Genomic DNA, 12,780 nt, shown 5'->3' on the forward strand with positions numbered 1-12,780 from the left:
TAAAGCAAGTTAAACAACATGGAGGGGCATTTTCAACTCCCCCTCCCTAACCCACTCCTCCATTTAAGTCCAGCTTGGACTTTTCCAGCTGGATGTCCAAAGTTGGAGGACCAGAAATGGCCATTTTCGAATGACAAACTTTTGGGGGGAAAATCATCTACTTAGGGCTCCTTTTACATAGGTGTGTTAGGGCCTTAAAGCGCGGAATAGCGCATGCTAAATTGCCCCGCGCGCTAGCCGCTACCGCCTCCTTTTAAGTAATTGTTTGGCTAGCGCGCGCTCATCCAGTGTGCGCGCTAAAAACGCTAGTGCACCTTTGTAAAAGGAGCCCTTAGACATCTTGGTCATCGGGACGTCTAGGCCACCAGAACATCTAACTTTATATCTTATTTTCGATCGGAACAACATCCATGTTGACGGTGTCCAAATGCAGACCATTTGGACTTGGGAGGGGCCAGCATAGTAATGGACTGGCCACATAGACATTCTAGAAGAGCAGTGGAATACCTTAGAGGGCACTGCTATGACCTTCACATAAAGGGTGCAGATGTACATCTCACCATAACCCCCTTATAATTTATGGTGACCCTCCCCCCCCAAAAAAAACCCCTACAATACCTACCTGTGTACCACCTCAATAGCACTTATGGCTGCCACTTATGGCAGTATAGTAGGGTTTGGGTGAGCTCACACATTCTTCCATAAATGTAGTGGTTAGAGTGGCTTATGGGCATGGGTTCTCCTCTCTATGGTTCACTAGCCCACCCACCAGGCTACTTAGACACCCGTTCCCCCCCCCCCCATATGCAGCTCTACCAGTCTTCCCCATACCAGACGGTGCTGTTTTAGGGCTAGATTCACTAAGCTCACCGATCATGTCCCGACCAGTTTGCGAGTATTCCCCGACCCCAACCTGATTCACTAGCCTGGCTGATCCACCTCCCACCCGATCCGCCCATGCAAATGAGGGGAAATAGCATGCATAAGTTGGAAGCTGTCGATTCACTAAACAGAAGAAGGAACACCGATTGGGTTTGCCAATCCAAAATGAAGCGACTGCTGAGGACCAGTCGCTTACTGTCCCTGTCGACTCTCCTGTTCAGTGCCGCCCTGAAATCCCAGTTTGTCCCTGCCGACTCTCCTCTCTGCCCCATATATTCTGCAAAAAGCGCAGTGCAGTGTGAGCCCGTGGTTTTAACCTATGATTTATTATTTTTTTTAAAAAAAGCTTTATTGATTTTCCAAATATCAGCAGTGCAATAAACAAATATATAAACATATAATAAATCAAGAAAAGCACATTCATCTTACAGACATACATGAGCAACCATTTTATCCCACCCACCCAATGACTAATCAATAAAAACACAAATACATAGATTCTTTCAGTAACCTTTCCTATTTAAAATAGTAATGTAATCCCACTCTGGATGTATATACTCAAAGGGATAAAATTAAGATAAAATAGCCCCCCCCAACCCTCTCACCCTTCCCTGGATGTATACAGAAATAAACAAAAATGAAAGACAAAAGACAACTATAATGAAGTAATAAAAGACGTCAACGGGCCCCAAACCAGTTTAAATACATTGTTATGCCCCAACATTTCAGCATTCATTTTCTCATATCTATAGCTTGAGCATAAATTCGCCCACCAAAAAGGAAAATTGAGGCGATCATAATTTTTCCAATTATGAGTTACCATCTGCATGGCTATCTCGGTCATAATTAAAAAAAGCCGGCATTTATAGCGGTCCATGGGGGGCTTAATATGCAATAATGTTCCACATATGACTACCTCATATGTCAATGGAATGAATCTGTCCCTATATTGACTTACAAAAGGTGAGTATCAAAGGACACTAGAACAGCAGATGATCCAGTGTCCCTATATCAAGATGGCAGTGCCAGCATCTATTAGATTTGGAACGATCTAATTTTTGTAAATGAACAGGGGTCCAGAAACTTCTATGTAACAAAAAAAACCAAACATGTTTGTCTCATAGATGCTGACGCCGTACATCTCATCCTCCAGGTCCAAATTCGTGGCCATTGAGATGCAGAATTATACTGCTTTATCTCAATGCTCCAAATATATCTAAGACTAGATTTTGGTTTTTTTATTCAAGAATTCTGATATTAATTTATACCACCGGGCGGCCTGCTGTCCTAGGAAATCTGTCTGGAAGCATAGGACCTGCAAGCTATAATGATTTTTAAAATTTTGCCAATCAGGGAACCCTTTCTGAATGGCTTGCTTCAACTGCAACCACTTATAAATTTGAGACTTTGAACTACCAAAAGATGGTTGCAGTCGTGAAAAATCAAGCATTTTCCCATTTGCTATAACCTCATCTAGTGTACGTATATCTGCCTGCATCCAGGGCTTCCAGGCAATCTTAGACTCGCCAGTTTGAATCTTCTGTTAAATTGTTAATAATGTCCTTAACATAACCGGTGATTTTAACCTGCAGGTTAAAAGCGTGTGCTGTTCCACAATCTGGCTGCCAGCGTGTTCTGTTCCATATAATCTGGCTGCACCTAGGCTAAATTGAAATGATTCCTTATTAATGTCCACTTGTAGGGCCAGCTAAACTGCAGCCACTGCTCCCCCTTTGACCTTGCTTGTGCTAAGAGCTAGCGCACGCGCAAATCACATCTACAACCAACAAGGATGATCTGCGCATGCATCTCGATCACTCTACAGCAACCCATGGGATCGCTGTAGGGCGTGCGTCCGATCACCTCATCTGCATGCCGAAGCTGTTGTGAATCGGTCGCTCGGCAAGACTTGACCACGGATTGCCCAGCAATGGTGACTTTAGTGAATCTAGGCCTTAGAGACAGGTATGTATCATTATGTTCTCATTTTTGTGTGGTAGAAGGGAGTCAGTGAGCACTGGGGGAGTGTGGGGGTGTCTTACTTTGATGCATGCAGTTGCCATCTGGTCAGTTTGGACGCCTTTGTTGCACTTAGATATTTCTAAAACAGGTCTAGGTCCAAATGTGTACGTTCTGTCCAGGATATCTTGCAAAACATTTGATTATCGTTTTGCAAGACCTCCAAGTCTAACCCGTCCTTAGGCACAGCCAAAGCCTGCCCATAACATGCCTCCACCAAGCCCATTTCGTGCTCTAGATGCAGAGGCTGGGACGCTTTGCTAGACACCCAATTATCGGTACATGGATGTCCTGGCAATTAGGGTGTCCAGGTACCGATGTAGGATGCTTTTTGGATGTCTATGTTTTTTGATTATGAGCCTGATAAGTCTCCATGGAGAGCTATACATTACACTTACTGCCTCTTTTACAAAGCCGCGCGGCAACAGCCCCGAAGGCCTTTAAATCTCTATGGGCTTCAGGGCCGTTAGCGCAGGGCAGCTTCTAGCGCGGCTTTGTAAAAGAGGCCCTTAGTCCAGTGAGTTTCCAGGTTTTTTTTGTAAGCTATTTTTCCTATGATATGAGAAAATTGGAAAGTTGCTGGACATGGTGTATAGCCTTTAATGGAAACTATGTTTAACTTGCTTTTCTAGCAAATTTTTCAAACCACTCTGATATATATAAAGGTGTAAAAAAAAAAAAAAGTACAGTTGTTGTTTAAATAAAAAAAATTATTACAGTCAAAGACATATTGACATTAATCCCCCTCAAAATACTCCCCCCCTCGCTTCCAACATACTTATCCCATCATTCTAGCCACTTTCTGAGGACGTTCTGGAACTCCCCTTATGTGAGTGTCTTTAGTTGCTCTGTCGTGGCTGCCTCGATATCCCGAATCGATTCAAAGTATTTACCTTTCATGGCCATTTTGACTTTGTGGAAGAGCCAGAAGCCACATGGTGACAGATCCAGCGAATAAGGTGGACAAGGACACAATATAATGCTTTTATTTGACAGAAATTGCTGTATCAGAAGCGTGACACAGAACGTTCTCATGATGGAGGATGAAACCTTTTGCCCATTTCTCGGGTCGTTTTCATGTTCAAATCTACTGTTAAAATATTTTGAATGAAACCATAAGAGATGTTCAGGTCCTCAGAAATGTTGCGTACTCTTTCAACGTGCGACTTCTGACAGGGGAAAAATCGTAAAGAAAATCATGCAATTATGCCTAACCCTTATTTTCTCTTTTGATTTTTTTGGAGGATGGGGATATTAGGTAGTTTTATAAGGGGGGACCAGTGGTGTTGTAAGGGGGTGCGGGGGAGCTGGTCCGCCCCGGGCGCTGTCTTCCTATGGGTGCGGCACCCCTCCCCCTTCCCCCCCGCATGCCCTCCCCTTGCCTTCCCCTGCATCTTTTATACACCTCCGGTGCAAGGTTGCTGCTCGCGTCGGCACTGGCACTCTCTCTGATGCCACTTCTGGGACCTGCACCTAGGAAGTGACATCAAAGGATGAGCCGACACCGAAGTGGGCATGCTGCTCACGCTGAAGAAGTTAAAAAGGTACGGGGAAAGAGAAGGGAAGGGGGCGCGTGTGAGGCAGGGAGGTGGGGGAGGGGCGCCATTGACCCTTACTATGCCACTTGGGGGGAGAACGGGACTAAAGTGTCTTCCATGTTTCTATGCTTCTTATTTTCTCATGTTTTCCATGTGCCAGTGGTGTTTCTTTGCCTACGTATCTTGCATTCTACCAAGGGTGAAAACTGCAGCAAATGCAGCTTGCTGATTTGCTTAGACTTATAATGGTGGGTGTGGCTAAAACAAAAGGGGGCATTTCCTGATTTGCTTAGACCAGGGGTGTCAAACTCAATCACATTAAGGAGCCCAAATCCAAAACACAGGCTAAGTCACAGGCCAGACTGCCCAATCTCCGCCCCAGACCCCGCCCCCATAATAATACTAATTATAACACTATTTTTTTCCATTCATTTTTCATATATACACACAATATAATCTTATTAACAACACATAATGGTTAACCACAAAATTAAACTACGCAAAGCAGACTATGCTTCTCAACATTCATTCCTACCAGAACACAGATAACCCCATGCAAATGCGGGACCAAAAACTAAAAGTACTAATATATACAAACAAACCCTAAGATGCAAGACTTTGCATGCAGTACAACACCAGAGGAAAAGAAACAAATGTATTTCTTCCTGAGCAGTGCAAAAGATAGCAGATTAAAATGCTCAAAATTGACACAATTCAAACACTAATTTGAAAATAAAATCATCCCCCCCTCTACCTTTGTTGTCTCCCTCCCTCCAGGCTATGCCTCCCTCTGGTGGGTGTCTAACCTTCTGGCCAGCTCCAACCTAGCTGTTTTATGTGGCCCACAGTCCGATGCCACCTGGTGACATCTTCTGGCCGGCTCCCTCCTCAAAGCTGTAGTGTGCATGGAGCCGCGTGCAGTGGCTCCTTGAGCATCCTGCACCTGAACCGGAAGCCTTCTGTCTGACGTCGCAATGTCAGAGGGAACGCTTCTGGGTTAGGTGTGGGACGCGCGAGGAGCCGCTACACGCAGCTCCGTGCACATTACGGCTGTGAGGAGGAGGGAACCAGCCACAAAGTAAAACTGCGGGCATCAGACCACAGGCCGCATAAAACGACCAGGTGGGCTGGATTTGCCCCGCGGGCCTTCAGTTTGACACCTGTGGCTTAGTCTTATAATGGTGGGCATGGCTAAAACAAAAGGGGCCATTTCCTGATTTGCTTAGACTTAGGCATGGCTAAAACCAAAGAGGGCATTTCCAAAAGCTTTAGGCATGGTATAAACGGGTAGACAAAAGAAAGACAAATGATTAGGTTGGTTTAGCTTCCAGGGGAATTACAATATCTTTCAGTCTGATCCTATAGTCCAGCTGAGCAGGGAAAACCATTCCTCAAGGCTCTCCAAAATTAGACCACAGTTGGCAGATTGCTAGTTACTCTATTAGCATCATCACCACAATCACACCTTCCCATGTGATAGCAATTACCACCCCGGAGGGGGTCGGAGGGATGCTTGCTGAATCTTTGGACCTCCCGGTGATGACAAATGCCTTGACAAGAACATTTGTGGGAAACTTCACAACTGGGCTGGGCTTCTTTCTGCTCAGTGGGGAGTTCACTGTAGAGCAGGAAAGATATGAGCCCAGCTTTGAAATGTAAATTAAAAACATACCGTTGCTCTTTTTCACTCCTGTTTTTAATGCCTATTTATTTCTCTTCCTGATATCTGTGTCAGAAAATTGAAGGTTGTTTTTATTTTAGAAATGTGAATTTTTACATATATACAACTGCGGAGGGAGGGAAAGGGGATGGGTCCTGTATACTGCCTTTTTGTGATTATACATTCAAAGGCCTAGATTCACTAAACTCACCGATCTGGATCGTTGCTGGGTGATTCGTGGCTGAGTTCTGCCGAGCGAACGATTCACTACAGATTCAGCATGCAAATGATCTGATCGGACGCACGCCCACAAGCGATCCCACGGATCGTTGTAGAGCACTCGAGACGCAGGCACAGATTATCTTTGTTGGTTGTAGAGGCCATTTGCGCATGCGCTTGCTCTTCGCACAAGCGAGCTCAAAATAAAGGGGGAGGGGTGGCTGCAGTTTACTTGCTGGCTGTACGAGTGGACATTTTAAAAGGAATCATTTCAATTTGTGCAGCCAGATTATGGAACAGAACACGCTTTAAACCCACGGGTTAAAACCACGGGCTAGCACTGTGCTTTTTGCAGAAAGGGAGTTCGTATGCACATGTATAGATATTTTACAATTTTGCTGTTTTATAGTTTTCGATTTTTTATTTTGATGGTGGGGTTGTAGCCTCGATACTGGGATTTCAGGGCAGCAGAAAGCAGGAGAGTCGGCAGGGGCAGTGAGCGACTGGTCCTCAGCAGTCGCTTCATTTCGGATCGGCAAACCCAATCGGTGTTCCTTCTTCCGCTTAGTGAATCGATGCCTTCCTACTTATGCATGCCATTTCCCCTCATTTGCATGGGCGGATCAGATCGGGTGGGAGATGGATCGGCCAGAAGGTTAGTGAATCGGGTCGGTGTCGGGGGAACGCTCGCTAACTGGTCGGGACACGATCGGTGAGTTTGGTGAATCTAGCCCATATACACAGGTACTTATTTTAAACCTGGGGCAATGGAGAATTAAGTAACTTGCTCAGGGTCATAAGGAACAGCCCTAGGATTTGATCCCACAACCTTTGGGTGCAAAGGCAGCATCTCTACCACTAGGTCACTCCTCACCTGGTTTCTGAAAGGAGGTATGCTTTATCAACCCTGACAAAGGGACGGATTGTCAAAACTTACCGGTAAAATCTGGCGAGTCGATGTAGTGGCTGTAGTGGGAGCGATTTTTCTTTTACGAGTGATTCTCGGCATAATAGCATGCAAATTATATGCATGCTATTTGTGTGGAGAATTGCCGGTAAAGGGAGTGGGGGAGGGGGAGGGGCGGAAAGTGTGCTTTCCCCCACCCAGAAGAGTAATCGCTAGGTACAGCTCCTCCCTCCTGTCAAGGCTGCTCTCTCTGTCCCGATCAACTGAGCCACAGGTCTCCCCGAGTCCTGCTGGCTCAGCTGATTGACCGGCAGGGAGAGCAGCAGGAGGAAAAGTTCCCCCCCTTGCCTGCCGCTGCCCCCCCCACCCTGTACAAGATAGGTTACAGCAGTGGCTAGGGTTGGAAGCAGGCACATAAAATTTAAAGCCCCGGTGGTATAAAAATAGCAAAATAATGCGGAGCATTTTAGATCCTATCATGTACATCGATTCTTTCTGCACACCCACATTTATGCTTATCCCTGGATTCTATATACGGCACGCAAAACTGTGCTTCCAAATTTGGGTGTGTTCTACATGCAACTTGATTGCAATAACTAGGCGCAAACAACTAATTATTGCAGTTAGTTGGCTCCAATTAGGATTCGCGCTTGCATCTTGCTAAGCGCTATTCTTTGGAGATCTGCATGTAAATCGCAACTTACGAGGGGCATGGCCATAGGAGGAGCATAGATGGGTCAGGGGTGCTAACCAAAAATGCATGCAGGCTAGATGTCAGTGGTTGTTGAAAAGGCACACGTCCGGGATTATTGAAGGGATGGATCTTTGCTGTTATTTTGATAATATTTATTTTATTGTGTTTGCATTGGTGTGCAAAATGGCAGGATATAAGTTTTTAATAAATGAGATGAAATTAATCCTGGGGATCCGTGCCTAACTTACATACCAAGATTTCAGCTGGTTTAAACCCTTGCGCTCATAATTTGGGGTGGAAATCAGATCTAAGTGCTAATCTATAAACAAGATGCAACTTGGAGTGCTGGTTATAGAACAGTACGCCATACAGATCTTTTCCCCCATTTCCTGAATCTAGTCCTTGGTGTGCAAAGTTGAGCTTTATTAATTGGCATTGACCCTTTTTGATCTATCTGTGGCCTTTGATACTGTTGATCACCGCCTACTCCTTGATACGCTGTCCTTGCAGGGATTCCAGAGTTCTGCTCTCTCTTGGTTTTCTTCCTATCTCTCCCATCGCACTTCCAGTGTGTGCCACGGTGGTTCCTTCTCCACAGCCTTCCCTCTATCGATTGGTGTACTTTCCCGCAGAGGAGAGAATCCTGCATTCACCGTGGGCCTCATCTGGGGCAGCCTCCTTGGAGCGGCTGGGGCACGGGCAGTGTGTCTGGGAGGGAATGCATGGATGGGAGAACATCGCAGGGGAGGAGACATAGGCATCCTGGGACTGTCTGCCAAGTCTCTTCCCTGAAGAAGCCCTTTCTGGAAACGTCAATCGCTCCTCCTAAACTTACTTGCTCCACTTCATCACTGACGCTGAAACCGTGGATTGAAGACAAAGTTTTATTTTATTTTTCTTTCCAGCTTATGATTTATCTTTAATCTTATCTATTGTTTTGCCTTTTGTCTTTGTTTTGTTCTATTTCTATCATTTAAATTTCTCCAGAATTCTACTGTTCAACGGCTCCCCCTTCTGCTTCTATTCCTTTCTCTCCTCTCTTCTACCTTCCAAAGTATTTAGATCAATGCTGTCTTGTTAAAATGTTTATTTTATTTTTATTTTTCCTCTAACTCTACTTTTCACTTCTCTATTACCCTCCAGGTACTTTAGTTAGATTGTGAGCCTTCGGGACAGTAAGGGAATTTTTCAAGTACCTTTCTTATTTCTAATCTTAATGTATATTTTCTGTAAACCGCTTAGAACCTAACGGATGTAGCGGTATATAAGAAATAAATTACATTACATTACATTACATTCAAGGCTTTGGCCTGGGACCACTCCTTTTCTCAATCTACACCTGCTCATTTGGAGCCCTGATCTCCTCCCATGGCTTCCAGTATCACCTCTATGCTGATGACTCCCAGATCTACCTCTCCGCACCAGATATCTCTAGTGAAACCCAGACCAGAGTCTCAGCTTGCCTGTCCGACATTGCCGCCTGGATCTCTCACCGCCATCTATGGATAAAACCGAGCTACTCATCTTCCCGCCTAAACCCACTTCCCCGCTGCCCCTGTTCTCTGTCTCTTTGGACAACACTCTCATCCTTCCTATTTTGTCTGCTCGCAATCTCGGGGTCCTCTTTGACTCCTCTCTCCCCTTCAGCGCCCAGATACAACATATCGCTGAAACCTGCCGTTTCTTTCTCAATATTGTTACCCAAATCCGACCCTTCCTCTCTGAGCACACTACCAAAACCCTTATCCACGCCCTCATCACCTTGCACTTAAGACTACTGCAACTCGCTTCTCACAGGCCTTCCGCTTAGACATCTCACTCCCGTCCAATCCATCTAGAATTCGGCTGCATGACTCATATTCTGTGAGAGCCTCTATACTCATGTTACCCCTCTCCTAAAGTCACTTCATTGGCTTCCCATCCATTTCCGAATACTATTCAAACTCCTCTTACTGACCTACAAATGCACTCACTTGGCTGCCCCTCACTATCTATATATGTTGTTGTTGTTCTTATTTCTATATTCAGTTGTAGTTTATTACTTAATCTTTTGTTAACCGCATAGAACATTCTTTTCCTGACGCTTTTGTATGGTTGTGATTTTAACATGACAGTAACTTGTGTGCTAATTCTGTGGAGGAGTTGTGTGCTGGGCCAGCTCTACCATGAGCCTTTCTGCCTGGGCTCCTGAAAGTGGATTGGTGGCAGAATTGGCCAAAGGCAGATTACCTGACCGAAATCCCATTATAGGATTTGAACTCATGTTGTGGGTATACTAGGCAAGCAATCTAACAATTTATAAAAGGAGCCCTAAATCTGTATTACTACAAGTGACCTAAGCTTTACTCAATTTTTGAGGATTTCCAGGAAGAGGATATGGCATGAACCCCTGTCAGTAATGTGCAGTGTTAACACATATCCAAACAAAATATCATAACTCATCATATTTAAAAGACAGCGGTCATTTCTCTCTACAAGCTACTTTTAAGAACGTACCATTAAAGATAATCTTTCCAAGGCCCAAACCCGCTGCTAGTAATTGTAGTTTCTGTCCCAAGCAATCCTACTGATAAAATCCACTCTCTTTATTGCAAAGATATCTTAACAGGAGGGCTCTCGTCGACTCTGGTATATTTTCCTTTTGGACTGCATATCTTGATTGAAAACATTTTGCAATTGCAGATTATGTATTTGTGACGCCCATGGAAGTGGACTCAAATGGAGCTTACATTTCACATGACGTTTTGCACAGCAGTAGAAAAAGGAGATCGACACAAACTCTGGGTTCGTTGCACTACCAATTTTCGGCATTTGGACAGGAATTCCACTTAGAACTCCAGCCTTCTGTCATATTCAGCAATGGTTTAACTGTACAGATACTTGAGAACGATGGATTCACAACTGCTCGGGAAAAGAAAATTGAACAGTGTTTCTATCAAGGATTAATAAGGAACCACAACACTTCCTCAGTAGCCATATCTACGTGCCTAGGCTTGGTGAGTATTACTCGATAACACATGTTATTCTACTCCAGCGCTTTCCAAATTCTTATCTAGAATGACCCTAATTTAATCTAATACACAACGTATTAATCTAATACACAACTTATTAATCAAAAGAAGCTACAGGAAAATACAAAAGCAATCTTTCAGGTAGATTATTCCAAATTGTCATAGCAGCGTAAGCAAAAGAGGAGTTGAACTGTCGTTTATACCGCACTCCTCTAATCTGTGGAAAATGTAGTAATAAAGTTCCACATAATTTGGTGGAAGAATAATGCAAATGAGAAAAAAAGCAAAATCAAATTATCTGAAGAACTATACAAGCTGATTTAAACTTACAAGGCCTTTTACTAAGATACGGTAGCTGTTTTAGCGTGCGCTAAATGCTAACGCATGCGAACGCGTCCATAGGATATAATGGACGCTAATTTTTAGCACATGCTAAAATGGCTACCGCACCTTAGTAAAAGGATGCCTTAATTCACCTCTCAACCGATAACTGGATTCTTAGACGCTAATGCAGTGTCTCTGAAACTGTGTGCCACGGCACAGTGGTGTGCCCCGAAGAGATTTTGGGTGTGCCATGAGAGGTTCCAGAAATTTACTTTACTTTTAAAGATTCCCTTCATAAGTATACAGTGCTCCCCTGGTCATTCACGGTCGGCGATTCGAAGTCCTAGTCATTCATGGTATTTTCCGACCGCGAACGACCGGGCAGGAGAGGGCAGCCGGAGAGGCAGGAGAGGGCAGCCGGAGCGCCGGTGAGTGAAGGAAATCACTCACGGTATGCTCCGACCGCCTCTTCCTGCACTACATTTGGACCTCACTAATCAGAAGCTGCTTTAACACACCCTCTCCTGTCTCCCCCCGCTAAAAATCATATTCGCGGTTTTTCAACATTCACGGGGGTTCCTGAAACGGAACCCCTGCGAATATTGAGGGAGTACTGTACACTAGAATAGATGACATGTACGCAAGAGTCTGTCAATGTTAATGAGCATCTGTGTGCGTAAGGATACAACTGCCCAGACAAGTTTGACGTGATTGGTCCTTGAAAACGAATGGCAAGTAATTGTAGTTTTATTTTTTATGAAGTAGTTATCCTAACTTGAGCAAGAAAGCAATCTAGGCATGGTTAAAATGTGGATCTTCTTATCTTTGAGAACTTGGATTTTCAGCTCTGACAGAAATTGAATCGAAAAAAAAAAAGAGCACAACTGCAGATGGTGGAGGATGAAATGCATGTTTGCTTGTTGACTCTCGAGCCGCGTTTTGAGTTAATTTGCCCTCAAAACCAGCACATCCATCACATTGATTAGCAATTCTATTCAATCTACTTCAGTTTCACTATTGTTACAATTACCCATACATAGCTTAAAGAACTTTAAATAAATAACTCTCAAATTTAATTTTTTGTTGGTTTTGCAATTTTATAATTTCAATTATAATGGGCCACAAAAAATATTTGCTCCGTTTAGTGTGCCAGAGCTAAAAAAAAAAAAAGTTTGAGAGATACTGCGCCAACGCGACACCAAAAATGAATCTAACTGCTGTATTCTGGAGTAACTACGATTTTTTGATCAGTTTTGATGTTAAGTTCAAATATAAAGAATTACTGTGATCAAGTTGAGATAACACTACTGTAACCTTCAGAAGTTCACAAGACCCCTGGCAGTAGCGGACTGTTGCATCCCCTTTCTTTGTCCTTTCCCTACCCACCCTGTGTAGGAAACCAATGATAGCAATGGTGGCAACAGGAGCAACAGTTAGAATTGGAGCCGCAAGCCAGTGTGCATTCGTAAGTCCTGGCTCTGTGCAAGTTTTCCAGTCCATGTAGGAAGGTAACTAGGCTTTCAAAT

At 44.1% G+C, this 12,780-nt stretch overlaps 1 protein-coding gene and 1 long non-coding RNA gene across 2 annotated transcripts in view; one reads left to right on the forward strand and one right to left on the reverse strand.

Annotated features, from left to right (window-relative positions):
- Positions 1 to 12,780, reverse strand: part of LOC117359988 — a 361,948-nt gene that overhangs the window by 219,902 nt on the left and 129,266 nt on the right. The window lies entirely within an intron of this gene.
- The window catches only part of ADAMTS18 (ADAM metallopeptidase with thrombospondin type 1 motif 18), a 182,249-nt gene continuing 180,263 nt past the window's right edge, over positions 10,795 to 12,780 (forward strand). The window contains exon 1 of the mRNA XM_033943503.1: positions 10,795 to 10,915. The gene's annotated coding sequence lies outside the window, so the exon portion shown is untranslated. The remainder of the gene's footprint in view (positions 10,916 to 12,780) is intronic.

This window comes from Geotrypetes seraphini, chromosome 4, assembly GCF_902459505.1.
Source record: "Geotrypetes seraphini chromosome 4, aGeoSer1.1, whole genome shotgun sequence".
NCBI classification, from domain to species: domain Eukaryota; kingdom Metazoa; phylum Chordata; class Amphibia; order Gymnophiona; family Dermophiidae; genus Geotrypetes; species Geotrypetes seraphini.